Source organism: Armigeres subalbatus, chromosome 2, assembly GCF_024139115.2.
Source record: "Armigeres subalbatus isolate Guangzhou_Male chromosome 2, GZ_Asu_2, whole genome shotgun sequence".
In the NCBI taxonomy this organism is placed as follows: Eukaryota; Metazoa; Arthropoda; class Insecta; order Diptera; family Culicidae; genus Armigeres; species Armigeres subalbatus.
Window position 1 is genome coordinate 20455953 of NC_085140.1, and position 16179 is coordinate 20472131.

Below are 16179 nucleotides of genomic sequence, written 5' to 3' on the forward strand. Positions count from 1 at the left end.
GACAACAAACCGAACATCCAAGCGCAGTCGGACGGCATTTTGTTTGACGGCATTTGTTTGCATTTGACTTTGGAAGTGATTTCTCTGCAAAAATAAAATTAATGGCAGCAATAAACAGCGGAAATAAATAATGAACTTCAGTTGAGCGGCATTAGCGTATTGGTGCGAGAAAAGTATCACCTAATCAAGCAGGTAAGTGAGGTTTGAATGAACGAAAATGCCCAGATCAAACTATGAAACCAATGATGGATGCTTTGTTTGCAGATTGAACAAACGTGCGAAAAAGGATCCCGTTATCTCACAGGTGCGGGTATCTGGTGGCCCGCATAAGATTCTACCAGTTTAAGCGAAATGATCTGTCAGAACAGAAACCTCCGCGTTCCGCAGGTATGTTTCCATTCAATTTCGATCTCTATTCCACCGGAGCTAATATTTGTGACACTTACAGAGTTCATTTGGAATTGCAAACCGAAAGCAAAGTGGTAAAGTGAAATCATTGGAAGTATCTACTGAACGGATGCTGTGCAAAGTCATCTGGCTGTGAATGGAATTCAGTAATCCTGTAAGGTTTTTCTCACAGTAATCAGAAAACGTATGCTGATAATGATAACTTCAAAAATTCATGAGTTCAAAAATGAAAATTCAAAAATTTCAAAGCTCAAAAATTCCAAAATTTTAAAACTTAAAAAAAATTTAGGATCACAAATTTTAAAATTTAAAGATTCTAAAATTCAAAAACTCAGTAATTCAAAAATTTAAAAATTCAAAAATTCCAGGATTCAAACATTGAAAATTCAATAATTCAAAAATTTAAGAATTCAAGAATTCTGAAATTCAAAAGTTTTAAAATTTAAAAACTTAAAAATTAAAAAAAAATCAAATCAAAAATTTTAAAATTCTAAGATTTAAAAACTCAGAAATATAAAAATTAAAAAGATTTAAAGATTCAAGAATTCAAAAACTCTAAAATTAAAAATTTAAAAATTCAAATTCAAATTTAAAAATTCAATAAAAAATTTAAGGATTCAAAAATTTAAAAATTCAAAATTTAAAAAATTTAAAAATGTAAAAATTCAAAAATTTAAAAATTTAAAGATTCAAAAATTCAAAAATTAGAAAATTTAAAAATTCTAAAATTTCAAAAATTCTAGCATTTTAAAATTTTAAGATTCCTTAATTCTAAAATTCTAAAATTCTAAAATTCTAAAATTCTAAAATTCTAAAATTCCAAAATTCTAAAATTCTAAAATTCTAAAATTCTAAAATTCTAAAATTCTAAAATTCTAAAATTCTAAAATTCTAAAATTCTAAAATTCCAAAATTCTAAAATTCTAAAATTCTAAAATTCTAAAATTCTAAAATTCTAAAATTCTAAAATTCTAAAATTCTCAAATTCTCAAATTCTCAAAATTTTAAAATTCTAGAACTCTAAAATTCTAAAATTTTAAAATTCCTAATTTCTAAAATTCTAAGACTCTAAAATTTCATAATTCTTAAATTCTACAATTTTAAAACTCTAAAATTCTAAAATCTTAACTCAGTAATTCAAAAATTCCAGAATTCAAAAATTCAAAAATTCAAAAATTCAATAATTCAAAAATTCAAGAATTCAAGAATTTTAAAATTTGAAAACTTAAAAATAAAAAAAAAACAAAATTTTATAATTCTAAGATTTAAAAAATTAAAAAGATTTAAAGATTCAAGAATTCAAAATCTCGAAAATTAAAAAATTCAAATTCAAATTCAAAAATTTATAAATTCAAAAACTAAAAAATTCAAAAATTTAAGGATTCAAAAATTTAAAAATTCAAATTCAAAAATTCCCAAATCCAAAAACTCAAAAATTTTAAAATTCAAAAAATTTTAACCTTTAAAATTCTTAAATTTTAAAATTCTAAATTTTTAAAATTCTAAAATTCTAAAATTCTAAAATTTTAAAATTCCAAAATTATAAAATTCTACAATTCTAAAATTCTGCAGAAACTCGAGAAAGAGAAAGCAGGTGAATTGGTTGAAAAATTTCCACGTTATTTCCTTTGGGCCTTCCGGGGAAAATCCTTCTTTTTTTCAAATTACAAAGAGAAACGTTCAGTAGGAATGCCTAAAATTGTTTCCGTGGAAATTGCCGGGAAAGTTTTTTTACATACTTTCTCGAGTAATTTCAGATGGGTCACACAGTGGAATTTTTAAAGAATTGTAAGGGGAATTTCCAAAGTTCCCAAAAGATTTTCCGGGGGAATCTTGGAGGAATTTTTAAGAAAATGCATGGTGAAGTTTCTGGGTTAGTTTATGGATTGTCTGCAGGAAATCGTAATTGAATTCCTATAAGCATTTATATAATAACTCATTGAGATTTTCCTGAAGAATTCTCGATGGATGGGAGTTGGGTCACGAATTCCATGTGAGTTTCGATAGTAGTAGATAGAGCTACCGGAGGCATGTTCTGTGAAAACCACACGAATGGAAATATGCGTATACAATGCCGCCGTTGTTTTGAAGCGGTGAGTGCTTGAAGTTACCTTGATTGATTCATTTGAAGGAATTACTTGAAAAGGAATTCTCCAAGAAACTTCCGCAGATGTTATTTCGAGTCTTCTTTAGGAATACCCTGACACACTTCCGAAGGAATTCTTTGAGGTACTTCTGGGGGAATTTCCTGGAGGAACTTCCGAAGGAACTCCTGGAGGAACTTCCGAAAGAATTCCTGGAAGAACTTTCGAAGGCATTCCTGAAGAAACTTACTATAGAGTTCCTGGGAGAACTTCCGAAGGATTAACTGGAGAAACTTTCGAAGGGGTTCTTGGAGGAACTTTCGAAGGAATTCTTGGAGGAACTTCCAGAAGAATTCCAGGAAGAACTTCTGAAGAAATTCCTGAAGAAACTTGCAAAGGAATTTCTGGAGGAACTTCCGAAGGAATTCCTGGAGGAATTACCCAAGGAATTCCTGGAAGTACTTCCAAAGGAATTCCTGGAGTAACTTTCGAAGGAGTTCCTGAAAAAACTTTCGAAGGAATTCCTGGAGGAACTTCCAGAAGAATTCCCGGAAGAACTTCTGAAGGAATTCCTGAAGAAACTTCCGAAGGAACTCCTGGAGGAACTTCCGAAGGAACTCTTGGAGGAACTTCTGAAAGAATTCCTGGAAGAGCTTCTGAAGAATTCCTGAAGAAACTTGCACAGGAATTCCTGAAGAAACTTGCAAAGGAATTCCTGGAGGAGCTTCCGAAGGAATTGTTGGAAGAACTTCCGAAGGAATTCCTGAAGAAACTTGCAAAGGAATTCCTGGAGAAACTTCCGATAGAATTACTGGAGCAACTTTCGATGAAATTTCTGAAGAATTCCTGGAGGAACTTTCAGAAGAATTCCTGGAGGAACTTCCAGAAGGAATTCCTGGAGGAACTGCCCAAGGAATTCCTGGATTAACTTCCCAAGGAATTTCTGGAGTAACTTTCAAAGGAGTTCCTGAAGGAACTTCCGGAAGCATTCCTGGTGGAGCTTTTGAAGGAATTCCTGGAGGAACTGCCCAAGGAATTCCTGGAAGTACTTCCGAAGGAATTCCTGGAGTAACTTTCGAAGGAGTTCCTGAAGAACTTCCGAAGGAACTCCTGGAGGAACTTTCGAAAGAATTCTTGGAGGAGCTTCCGAAAGAATTCCTGGAGGAACTGTCGAAAGAATTCATGGAGGAACTTCCGAAAGAGTTCCCGAATGAAATTCCGACAGGATTCCTGGAGGGACTTTCGAAGGAATTCCTGGAGGAACTGCCGAAGGAACTGCTGGATAAACTGCCGAAGGAATTTCTGGAGGAACTGCCGAAGGAATTCCTGCAGGAACTGCCGAAGGAATTCCTGGAGGAACTGCGGAAGGAATTCCTGGATAATCTTTTGAGGAAATTACTGTAGGAACTTCCGAAAGTACTTCTGTAGGAATTCCTGGACGAACTTTTGAAGGAATTCCTGGAGGAACTGCCATAGGAATCCCAGGAGAAACTTACGACGAAATCTCTGGAGGAACTTCTGAAGGAATTCCTGAAGGAACTTCCGAGGGAATTGCTGGAGGAACTTCCGATGGAATTGCTGGAGGAACCTCCGAATAAATTTGAAGCAACTTAGATGGAATTCCTGGAGGAACTGCCGTAAGAATTCCTGGAGGATCTTCCGAAAGAATTCTTGGAGGAGCTTCCGAAAGAATTCCTGGAGGAACTGTCGAAAGAATTCATGGAGGAACTTCCGAAAGAATTCCTGAATGAAATTCCGAAAGGATTCCGGGAGGAACTTCGAATGGAACTTTTGGAGGAACTTCTGAAGCGATTCCTGGAGGAACTTTCGAAGGAATTCCTGGAGGAACTGCCGAAGGAACTGCTGGATAAACTGCCGAAGGAATTTCTGGAGGAACTGCCGAAGGAATTCCTGGAGGAACTGCGGAAGGAATTCCTGGAGAATCTTTTGAGGAAATTCCTGTAGGAACTTCCGAAAGTACTTCTGTAGGAATTCCTGGACGAACTTTTGAAGGAATTCCTGGAGGAACTTCCATAGGAATCCCAGGAGGATCTTACGGCGAAATCCCTGGAGGAACTTCTGAAGGAATTCCTGAAGGAACTTCCGAGGGAATTGCTGGAGGAACTTCCGATGGAATTGCTGGAGGAACCTCCGAATAAATTTTTGAAGGAACTTTCGAAGGAATACCTGAAATAAGTTCCGAAGGTACTTCCGAAATAATTCCTGAAGAAACCTTCGAAGGAATTTCAGAAAGAGCTTCCGAAGAAATTCCTAAAGAAACTTCTGAAGGAATTCTTGGACGAACTTACAAAGAAATTCCTGGATGAACTGCTGAAGGAATTCCTGGAGGAACTCCCGAAAGAATTCCTGAACGAACTTTCGAAGAAATTTCTGGAGGAACTTCCGAAGGTATTTCTGGAGGAGCTTCCGAAGGTACTTCCAAAGAATTCCTGGAGGTACTTCTGAAGCAACTCATGGAGGAACTTCTGAAGGAATTCCCGGAAGACTCCAGAATGAATTTTAATCAGCGGGAAGAGAATGAATACAATTTACGGTAGTAGTTGCGGGATTCCAATACAAATAAGTAAGATAAGCGACAAATGCCGTACTTTAACTTTCGGAAGGAACTCATAAATGCTCATAAATATGCAAACATATGATACAAACACACACATAGAATTTGAAAATATAAATTAAGAAATTACGTCACAAAACAATTCAAAATCAATATTTAAAATAAAATATAAAAATAAAAAATTAAAAAAAAATAATTTCATGATTAGAAATTAAAAATTAAAATGTACAAATTTGTAGGTGTGGAAACAATCAAATGCTTCGGAATTAAATAAAATGTGAAATTATTTCATCTAAAAATGTATTTTCAATAATGAAAGAAAACATCCGAATACCCCTAGGCCCGCTACTGAAAGCGGGTTTTTTCCTGACCGGTTTTTACGTCGTTTTTTTAATTACATCGACTATATTACATCTAAAATTAATCACAATGCTTTAATTTGAAGACGAAATATCAAGTACGTCAACTTTTTGTTACGTCATTCAGATGTAATAAAACATTCTATTTACGACGGCGATGATGTGCATCAAATCTGATGTGATATTACTTTTTATTTTTTACTGTGTAGATGACCAGAACAGACACGAGCTCGGTGGTCTAATGGCTACCGCTTCTGCCTTATAAGCAGGATGTCGTGGGTTTAATTCCAGGCTCGTCTCTTTCCTACTTTGTATTTCTATCTTAGTTCTTTCTGTATTTCACGTTCTACCAAAACGATTCCTACTGTTATAACCTTCCACACAATCCCAAAACCTCCCGTGGCACCTATGAGAGGTCGTAGAGCTCTCTGCATCTTTCTTAAGTAGGCGTCCAACTAACCATCTTTCCACTTCCTCAGCATTCGCAAGGACGTGGCCAGGACAGATCTCGACTATTGGAGGGCGCATTGCTTCCATCTAAGAGATAGTGATTAGTCCCAAATCAATATCTGTGGTAACGGATGACAGTGATGCTACTCTCATACAATAGTCTTGGCTTGTACCACCTACGAATTTGTGCGAATAGCTCAATGCTAATGCTAATGCTAATGCTAAATAGATGACCAGAACAAACAAATATCATAAATAGCAATATCCACTACCTATCTTAGACTTCGATTAAAATAGCAACCTCAGTCAGTTAATTCTATTCCAGTGGAATATAGGTTTCGAGACGGACGTGGCCTTTTTCCGTATGCAGCGGTGCTCAGTTCAATCAAATATACATTGCAGAAAGGCCATTCTTTCTCCCCACGGAATTCTCCAGCCATTCTACTTCCATAAAAATCCTAAATTGGCACAAGAAAGAGCGAACAAGCTCAGATCAGACACGGAAATCCCAAAGCATTCTACTCTCAGCACTGGGAAAACGTTAAGTGAAAAAGGAAGTGGATACGATTCAATGTTACTGCTGCTTTTGCTTTGTTGCTAATGCCATTCGAAGGCTGCAGCTCCATCAAATAAGATGCAGTTTTCTTTTGTGAAAGAGTGGAATATTTTTATTCTCGTTTTGACCCCTCACACTGGAATAAGGAATTATGCAAATGTTGCTTCACTTGGAATCCATTGTACGCGACTATACACTCTTGAGGACCACCAGCCAATGCTGCTCCCTCCACTCAACCACGTAAAACTGATTAACTACGGCAGGGTCGGTGCTTTCAACGTTCGCTGCCGTAAATCCCAATGAATTCACTGTTTTGCTTTGTGATATATCAAGCATCAGTAATAAAACGCCGAAAGAAGAAAGCTTGATCAGTTCGGCATAGGGTAGCCGTACCCTTAGTGGAGGTAGCACCAATAGTGGAGGTAGTGGGGTTTTAATGAGATTTATCATATCTATACACTTTACGATGGTTTCAGTTGATGCGTCGTGCTTTAAATATCCTGGGAAATGCAACTTATCTTAAGATTTCGCTTGAAAAACTATTGAAAACAATTATTTTCCTTAACAAAATTGACTCCCTTGCACCTATAGTGGTGCAACTGTACCAATAGTGACGAGTCTCATAAGAAACCAATGGATAGCACCACTATGGCAACCAAAATTAATTTTTACCGCCACTAAAGGAACAGTGTACCCAAAGTGGTGCAAGCAATATTTGGAATATGTTGATGTTAAATGACATCTATCTCATTTTTGTTAGCAAATTTATTAGTTTATCTATTGATTAAGATATTAAAGCTGTAAATTTCCCATAATTATCAATTTATAAAAAATATTTTCTTCTGTCGATCTACTAATACCTCCACTATTGGTACCGTTACCCTACGAGGTTTGAAAAGAGAAGGTTTCTATTGAGGTCAAAGACTAACATCAGGTACGGATTACTATGGGGTGGACGTTCTGATCAATCATATGTTTCTAAGATGTTTGAATGTAATGCTGACCAATTAATGCAACGGAAATAGGAATCTTCTGATGACGATGAGGTTTTTTTTACAAATCAACAAACATCAGCCATTGATAATTGGAATGGGTTTTGACCATGCAAAGAGAGACGTTTCTCTTCCAAATTCGCACTTCCCAATTTTCACAGTGAGAAGTGGTTGGAAAAAATGATTACAGCAACTTTATAGTGGTTAAAACTGGTCACATATGAGTTGTCGTAACCCATGTGGAACACGCGTGCTACTAGGGTCATTATCCAACTCCGTGGTACTTTCGAGAGTGTCACTAAGTTGATGGCCTCTCGTTAAGTAAGTACCACAGCAACACTTCCTTCCCCTGCCTAGTTACAGTGAAGATGGGCGTGGCCAGGAGTAGTAATCTTCATGCTGTTGTTATTTTTGTTTAAGACTAGAATTAAGGACCACTCCCCTTCTAGATTTCAGATAGCATTCTAGATAAAGATCTCAAAAGTAAAACATGAGTATCACTAGTATCCAATCACAACGCACAGTGTTTTTTTAACAACTTTGTAGAAGAGACGAAAAATGAGAAAAATCATTAAAAAGAGTTAGAATGAAAAATAAGATTTTAAAGGGATTTTTATATAAAACGTCTTAAGTTTGTTATATATAAGAGGGGGAAGGGTTATTTGGCCGAAACCCATTCGGCCGAAAGCCATTTGGCCGAATGCCACTAGGCCGAAAGCTGTTTGTTCGAATTTGGCGGAACAGACAATTAGGCCAGGGCTGGTAGCGACCCATGCAGGTCAAAATAGTGACTTTAGTGACCAAAGCTGACGAAAAAAGGGACCAAATAGTGACTTTCAGATGCAGAAAAAGTGACCAAATAGTGACTTTCAGTTTTAGTTGTAAGTTCGATGAGACGAAATCAAGCGTTTTTGAGTCGAACGAGAATTTTTTGTAATTTTTGGCGGAAAACATCTTTTACTCAACTCTTTTTTCTTAAGCAGACCCCAGACGAGAGATATATTGAAAATACTTTTCTCATCAAACTTTTCTTCAATATTTTCACTGATTAGCCGGCAAATCAGTGGCACTCACATCATCAATCTTTTTCTTCAATAATCAAGAGTTTGTCAAACATTTTCCGTCGTATGGGGTGCTTTAGAACGAACTCAGAAGAGAAACGAAAATCGTACACGCTAACTTTTATCAACTCAGTGACTAAGTAAAATTTTATTACCCTCTCTTTTATTCCCAAGGAAATTTTACTAAATATCAATCTAAATCAGGACTACTCAAAGAGTAGATCAAATTTTCACGCAACTGGAGATGAGCGAAATATGGTTATTACTTATAAGACCTGTTTTTCTTTTCCGAAAAATGATTTCTAGGCAAAAATCTGCGTGAATGAGCATTTTCTTCTTGTGAGAATGAATGAAAACTACGCTCATTGGATTAGCTGAACACCTACTTAAGAAAGATGCAGAGAACTTTACAATTTGTCATATGTGCCACGGAAGTTATTGGAATTTTATGTGCAAAAATAACAACAGTACGGATCGCTTTGGTAGAAAACGAAACAAAAATTATGAAGATTCAGGTACAACGAGCCTGGCATTGAACGCACGACCTGCTCTGGATCATGCTCTCTGAACTTTTAAATATTTTTCCTCCAAAATACGCAGATTTTCAAACTTGCTGTGCGTATTCATGAACGGAATGGAATTCGATAGCGCATGCAATCTTCAAAATTGGGAAGCCTTGATTCTCTCTCTTTGATACCTAATCAAAAAATATTTTTTTAGAAGGTTAAAAAATTTCAAACTTCCATTTACTTTCACTATAATCACTGTTGAGAAGAGTTGAAATGATTAGTGAATCTGGCAACACTGGCTGTATGACTGGAATTATTTGCCCATACATACATACTGAAATGTTGGTTTATATTGTAATAGTTTAAGAGTTGTGATGTTGTTCTGGATCATGGATTAGAAACTAGTTTGTAAGTTGAATTATGTATGCGGAAATATTAATTACTAATGTTAAATAAAATCTAGCTTTGAAGCTTTGCATAATGGACAATGCTGTCAAGGAGGTTTCATTCGAGCCAGAGGAAAATCATCGCAACAATCACTAATGTATCATCAGATACGTATTTCGTTTTCTACTTGAAAACTTCTTCAGTGTTTTGTTATCGTGTCGACAAATCAAAATCCAATTATCCGGAAAATGTGGTGGTATGTTGGCATTTTTATCAGTGAAGATCATTTAGCATATTTACGGCTTTGTGCTATGAAAAAAATTATAGCGTTTTGTCATTATTAGGATAAGTTGGTAAAATTTTGCGTGGCCACTTAAAAACAGTAAATAATCGAGTAAATAAGGTTGTCAATCAAAAAATAGCTCGCCACATAACGATCATTTGTCTAGAGGATCTATAATAAAAATACGCTATAACAATACTAAACCAAGCAAAGATGGGACAGATATGAAATTCACGGCAATATAGCTCTCGGTAAAATAGTGGAGTATTAAGTCTTCCAAGGAATCAAGTCTTCCCACGTTTCCCCTACTGTATAAAGTTTAAGCCTTAAAACAAAATTGAAATCGGCAGGTCTCCTGCTTGCATGACAGTATACCAATTTATAAATTGTGACATAAAACACAGCCAACTAGGCTACTGGTGAAATGCCAATAAAAGCAGCTAGTTAAATGACAACTAGGCTACTGGTGAAATGCCAATAAAAGCAGCTAGTTAAATGACTTTTAAATGAAATTAGTATGGGAAAAACTTTTTTCAATTTTTTTGATGGGCCGCCCTCTTATTCGGCTCTATTTGATGCCCTGATGCTCTGGACAAAATTTCAGCCAAATCGGTCAACGTTTGGGCGGTGCTAAACTCGTTGGAAGTTTATATGCAAAAATGTATCCAGAAACATCCAAAAACAGTGAATTGCAGTTGGACGGCATAACTTACGATGTAGAACTCTGATACTCATTCAGATCCTGAAGAATTTAATACAGAATGTTATGCAGAAAACCGCTAGAAGTTTAGACTTTGCTCGGCTAAGTTATTATCATTTCTCTGATGTGGGGTTTGAGCAAATTTCGTTTCTTTTACCTTTGAAAAGAAATAAATTCACTCCTACAACACTCCAGTAAAATGCTAATATCTTTGTCTAATAAACTCTAATCTTTTCAGCATAACATTCTGTATTTAATTCTACAAGAACTGAATGAGTATCATGATTCTTGATCGTAAATTGTGCCGTCCAACTGCAAATCACTGTTTTTGGATGTTTCTGCATACATTTTTCCATATAAACTTCCAACGAGTTTAGCACCGCCCAAACGTTGACCGATTTGGCTAAAATTTTGTCCAGAGCATCAGGGCATCAAATAGAACCGAATAAGAGGGCGGCCCATCAAAAAATTTATAAAAGTGTTTTTTGAGCCACCCTATTGTGTGTATGTGTGTGCACAAAATCTAAAGAAAACATTAGACAACTTTTCGTATAGTAATCCTTAACCGATTTTCTCGCAACAAGTTTTATTCGACAGAGGACAAAGCCTTGTTGATCACTATTGAATTTGATAACGATCGGTCATTGCGTTCAAAAGTTATGAAGAAAATGGTACACCGAACCATATAGGCCCCATATAAGGTTGGTGTCTTAACTAATTGCGAGAAAGGCATCACCAACGCTAGGTGGATTAACCTGGTTTTTTTTAAATAAATAGTTTCAAAATAGTTGAAAATAGTGACTTTTTTCGAGAAAAAGTGACTTTAGTGACTGAGGTCGAAAAAAGAGACTTTTTAGTGACTTGCCCGAAAAAAGTGACCAAGTCACTAAAAAGTGACCCGCTACCAGGCCTGTTAGGCCGAATGGGTCATTTCGCCGAAAGGGTTGTTTGGCCGAAAAGGTCGTTTGGCCGAAAGGGTTGTATGACCGAAAGGGTCGTTTGGCCGAAAGGGTTGTATGACCGAAAGGGTCGTTTGGCCGAAAGAGTCATTTGGCCGAAAGGGTCATTTGGCCGAATATGTCATTTGGTCGAATGGGTCATTTAGTCGAAAGGGTCATTTGGCCGAAAAGGTCGTTTGGCCGAAACGGTCGTTTGGCCGAAAGGGTCGTTTGGCCGAAAGGGCCGTTTAGCCGAAAGGGCCGTTTGGCCGAAAGGTTCGTTTGGCCGAAAGGGTCGTTTGGCCAAAAGGGTCATTTGTCTGAAAGGATCGTTTGGACGAATGGGCATTTGGCCGAATAGGTCATTCAGCCGAATAGGACATTTGGTCGAATAGGTCATTTAGCCGAATAGTTTATTGGAAAGTGAGAAATTATGAATGAGAAAAGAGACGTCTCACTACACAATTCGCGCTTCTCACTTTTGACAGCGAGAAGTGATAAATGAGGATTGAGAAGTGAGACGTCTTACTTCTCACTTCTCATTTATCACTACTCGCTGTAAAAAGTGAGAAGCGCATAGTGATAAATGAAGAGTGAGAACTGAGATGTCTCACTTCTCTTTCCTCATTTCCCACTTATAACTGTGAAAAGTGAGTAGTACGAAGTGAGTAGTTAGATATCTCACTAATCACTTCACGCTTCTCACTTTCTACAGCGAGAAGTGATAAATGAGGAGTGAGAAGTGAGTCGTCTTACTTCTCACTTCTCATTTATCACTTCTCGCTGTAAAAAGTGAGAAGCGCGAAGTGAGTAGTGAGATGTCTCTCTTCCCATTCCTAATTTCTCACTTTTCAATAAACTATTTGGTAAAATGACCTATTCGGTCAATTGACCCATTCGTCCAAACGACCCTTTCGGCCAAACGACCCTTTGAGCAAAATGATATTTTCGGCCAAATGACCCTTTCGGTCAAATGATCCATTCGGCCAAATGACCCATTCGGCCAAACGACCCTTTCGGCCTGTGCATCGTAACAATGCTAATGCTGATGCTAATAGTGCGTGCGTGCGCTGTGATAAATAAGACGTTGTCAGTTTCGTGCTCTCTTTATTCACGATTTTATTGTGCCGTGGCTGTCGTTAAAAAACATCTAATTAGTTCTACTGAATTAATTTCGTGAACCATCTCATCCGTGCTTATTGGATTAGCCATAAGAAGTTGCCTTCGACGCTAGCTTACCAAATCAATTACTCACTACATCGCTGCATGTCAACCATTGCTACTCACTGGATACAACCACCGCCGCTCGAGTTGTTTTTGCTTCACACACTTTACGTTTCAACTTATTCTAGTGCATCGTCTTGAACGTAACGCATACAAGGAGCAGACTGTCGCCATCTGTAGTGGAGGTAGAACTACGCTGATAGGGCTTACGATACCGCTAAACGATGTATCATTGTAAAGCTTGTGAAATTGAATTTTGCCCCGAAGATATCGTCGTGTCTTGTGAGGGATTTTGTAATGATCGTCATCAATTCCACGCAAAATGTGTAGGACTAAGCTACGACGAAGGATGCGCATGTTTACATTCCAACATATTCTGGATGTGCGACTCATGTAGGCATGCAATTGAAAACGGACGCTTCAGACAACCGCCAATAGCAGATAATAAAGAATTGAAGGCAACGAAGGACGAATTCATTCAATTGAAGAACGAGGTGGAGCGCATTAGCAAAAAAAGTTACTACTCTGGAATCAAATTCTACCGTATTGAACCAATTCGCGCCAGAACAGCAAATGAGTACTTCGCGTCAAGAAGTTTCGCCATTATCATCTACGAGAATCGATAGCAAAATTCAGGATACGATCAACAGTACGAATCTTTACATTTCCAACATAGGAAATGACGTTACCGATCATGAAATAGAGCAAATGGTTTGCGAAGCCATCGGAGCTGAAAAAGTGTCAATGGTATTTAAAATGCTTGGTCTCACCATGGCAAAACATCTCTACACTCGATTATGTTTCATTCAAAGTCGTTATTGATGCCCGATACAGAAGCAGAGCACTGACTTCATCGATCTGGCCACCACAGGTGTGCGATGCCGTGAATTCGTCAACCACGCGAATGCTGTATGGAGACCCACGAACCGAACAATTCAGTGTGAAAAATAATATTTATTTAAAAATTTATACATTATTTTGATCTAAAGTTTGTTCATATTCCATATTTCTGTTGTTATCTGTAATATTGAAAATTATGTTTCGCGTTGTATTGTGTTATTAGAAGTAGTCTGTGCGACCTAGTCGAAGGCGAATTAAGTAAATAAATAAAATTAAAAAAAAAAATATGAACTTTTCGGCCTAATGACCTATTCGGCCGTATGACCGGTTCGGCTAAATGGCTTTTCGGCCAGATGGATTTGGGCCTTATGGCAAAATGACTTTCTGTCGAATGGGTTTAGGCCAAACAACCCTTCTCCGTGAAAAATTAGAAAAAAATAGGATAGGAATATAATAAATAATAATACAAATCATTTTAGTTATCCTACAACAAAATCAAATTTGTCCAAGTACTCTGATAGCGAGTCATTTAAAAACCATTTAGGAAGATTATGATCCCTCAATGTGATTAATGAATCTAATAGACAGATATATTTCAGTGAGTTTATTGAAAAATGTCTGCTACGAAAAAAAAATTCACATTTTTGAAAATAGATCAGGAAATGAAGCCTTATTTAAAAAACACCCGTGAATTTCTTCAGGAATTAAAAACATATCTGTACAGTTGTATTTCATACAAATATAATGTGGATGAAGCAAATGTACAAACATCGATACCATGATCGGAAAAAACTGAGCTTTGAATCAGACTTTTTTCGGTATGTAAAAACCTTTCAATGAATTAGGTAATTTAACAATTACACTTTTATGCACCATCATTATGATCAGTGTAACCGATAAATTTTCATAGTTTTTTATTTAGCGCAAGAACACATTTTTTGTATATTTTTGGAAATAATTAGGAAGCATATTTTCTGTGCCTTTTAAAAGTTTTCCATAATAGAATACATTCTGATTCTGTTTTTTTTTTTGGGAATTTTCCTAAGCTTTCGTAAGACTCATGAAGATTACTTAAAAGTGGTCTTGTATCCAAACCCAAAATGGGGGAGCAGCTCTGTGGCGAAAAGGTTACAGACCAAAAACTACATGCCTATATACTGTCTCCTAACAACAGTAGTCAGACAGCGGGGGATCGCCGGGGTTGCCACGAATATTGTCGCCTTTCTCATTAACTGACCTTTACCATCACACGTGAGCTGCCTACGAAATTCAGACATCCTTGGTCTGGCCCCCGCCCGGTACAGTGAGTACGCTTATAAAAATCCAACCGTGACACATGAGGATTATTGTTTGTGACAGAGATTAGGCAGAGCATATTTGTTCGTGCTGCGGATAGGGTATTGCATTATGTTTTAGTTCTATTAGTTTTTGGCCTCTCTGGATTATAATGCAGCCGTAATTTGTACCTCAAGCTTAAAAAGCTTTGAACTAAAAGACGATATTTCCTAATCTTGCTTCATCTTATTCTTTGTTTCATTCGTGATAAATTCGTGATTCGTGATTTGATTTTGAACTCCTGCCGAAGCACATCACCACCCTACATGCGATGGGATGGGCCAATCGCGTGATTCAATGAAATAGTGTGTACACGTGTAGGATACGTATCTATTTGTTAGGTGTGTCTTACTCCTCTCGCAGCGGGTGGGACAATCCGTAGGTGGAGTCATTTAATGATATTCTAATGTCATGGCGGCGCGGCGGGAAAGTACCTAAGGATGATGTTTATTCAAATGAGGTTTCGCATAATAATGTCAAGGGATATCAACCAATCGATACATTAGTTATGCATTGTACCATCTGATTGTTTAAATAATTACATATGATGTTGGCATTAATCAATAATTTATTCGATTCATGCGTTCATGGGTGTTTATCACGGTATCAATCCCATTCAGAGCATTTAATCCTATCGAAGGTTGAAACTGGTTCATCGATGACGTCATACAGACAGAGTGCTTTATGCGTATCGTAGTTGGTCAATCTCTGTTTTTTATCAGCCGAGGAATGACGTACGTGCTTTTCAATTTCGCCAGGATCCATTTCCCATGATACTTTTTTTTATTCTTTCACTTTTCATACGAGTTCATTTTTCATTTACTTTCACTCCGACAGGCTAAAAATACAACTCGCTGAACTTTTGTTCTGGCGATAGGAGTAAACTGCTGCCGTTTGGGGACTAAAAATAGCGTCACCTTCGAGGTTTTGGTTGGCGAATGCCGCCGCCGTGCCGTGTAATCCCCTTTGATGGCACAAACGAAACGATTGGATAAAGGTCCTGTGACCTGTGGCTCAAACGTGGCAACGGTGACTGATCCACATCTCACCGACTGTGGTTCAAATTATTTTGTTTTGTGTCGCCAGGACAGGAAATAGAAGATCTATCGTGAACTAAAAATAGTCATGGTGAAATTTTGGCAATTCGTCTATAAAACTTATTTTGGTTTTCAATTGGCAGATAAAAATAAACTTCTTAGATTATTTCACGAACACAAAAGTTCTTATTGTCATAATTTAAATTCATCCCAATCATCTTCAATTACACAGATATTTTAAAATATTTGAGCATGAGCTACACAACGTGTACTTATGCTACGATAATTAACTATACAATGCAAAACATAATTCCAAGGAGTGCACTTATAAAATGACCTGCTTCTATTATTAACATCAGAAAATCTTGTTCTTACAATAAATACGTACAGTTTTTTTGAAAAATGTACTTCTAACAGTTTCTACTTCAGAGCACATGAATC

General features: G+C 36.9%; 1 protein-coding gene and 1 long non-coding RNA gene across 2 annotated transcripts in view; one reads left to right on the plus strand and one right to left on the minus strand.

Annotated features, from left to right (window-relative positions):
* LOC134218133 (potassium channel subfamily T member 2) overlaps positions 1-16179 on the minus strand; it is a 651711-nt gene that overhangs the window by 229738 nt on the left and 405794 nt on the right. The gene's annotated exons all lie outside the window — the stretch shown is intronic.
* On the plus strand, positions 291-493 carry LOC134214112 (uncharacterized). The gene is made up of 2 exons (XR_009979662.1): positions 291-387; positions 449-493. It is a non-coding gene; the product is annotated as an uncharacterized LOC134214112 (long non-coding RNA).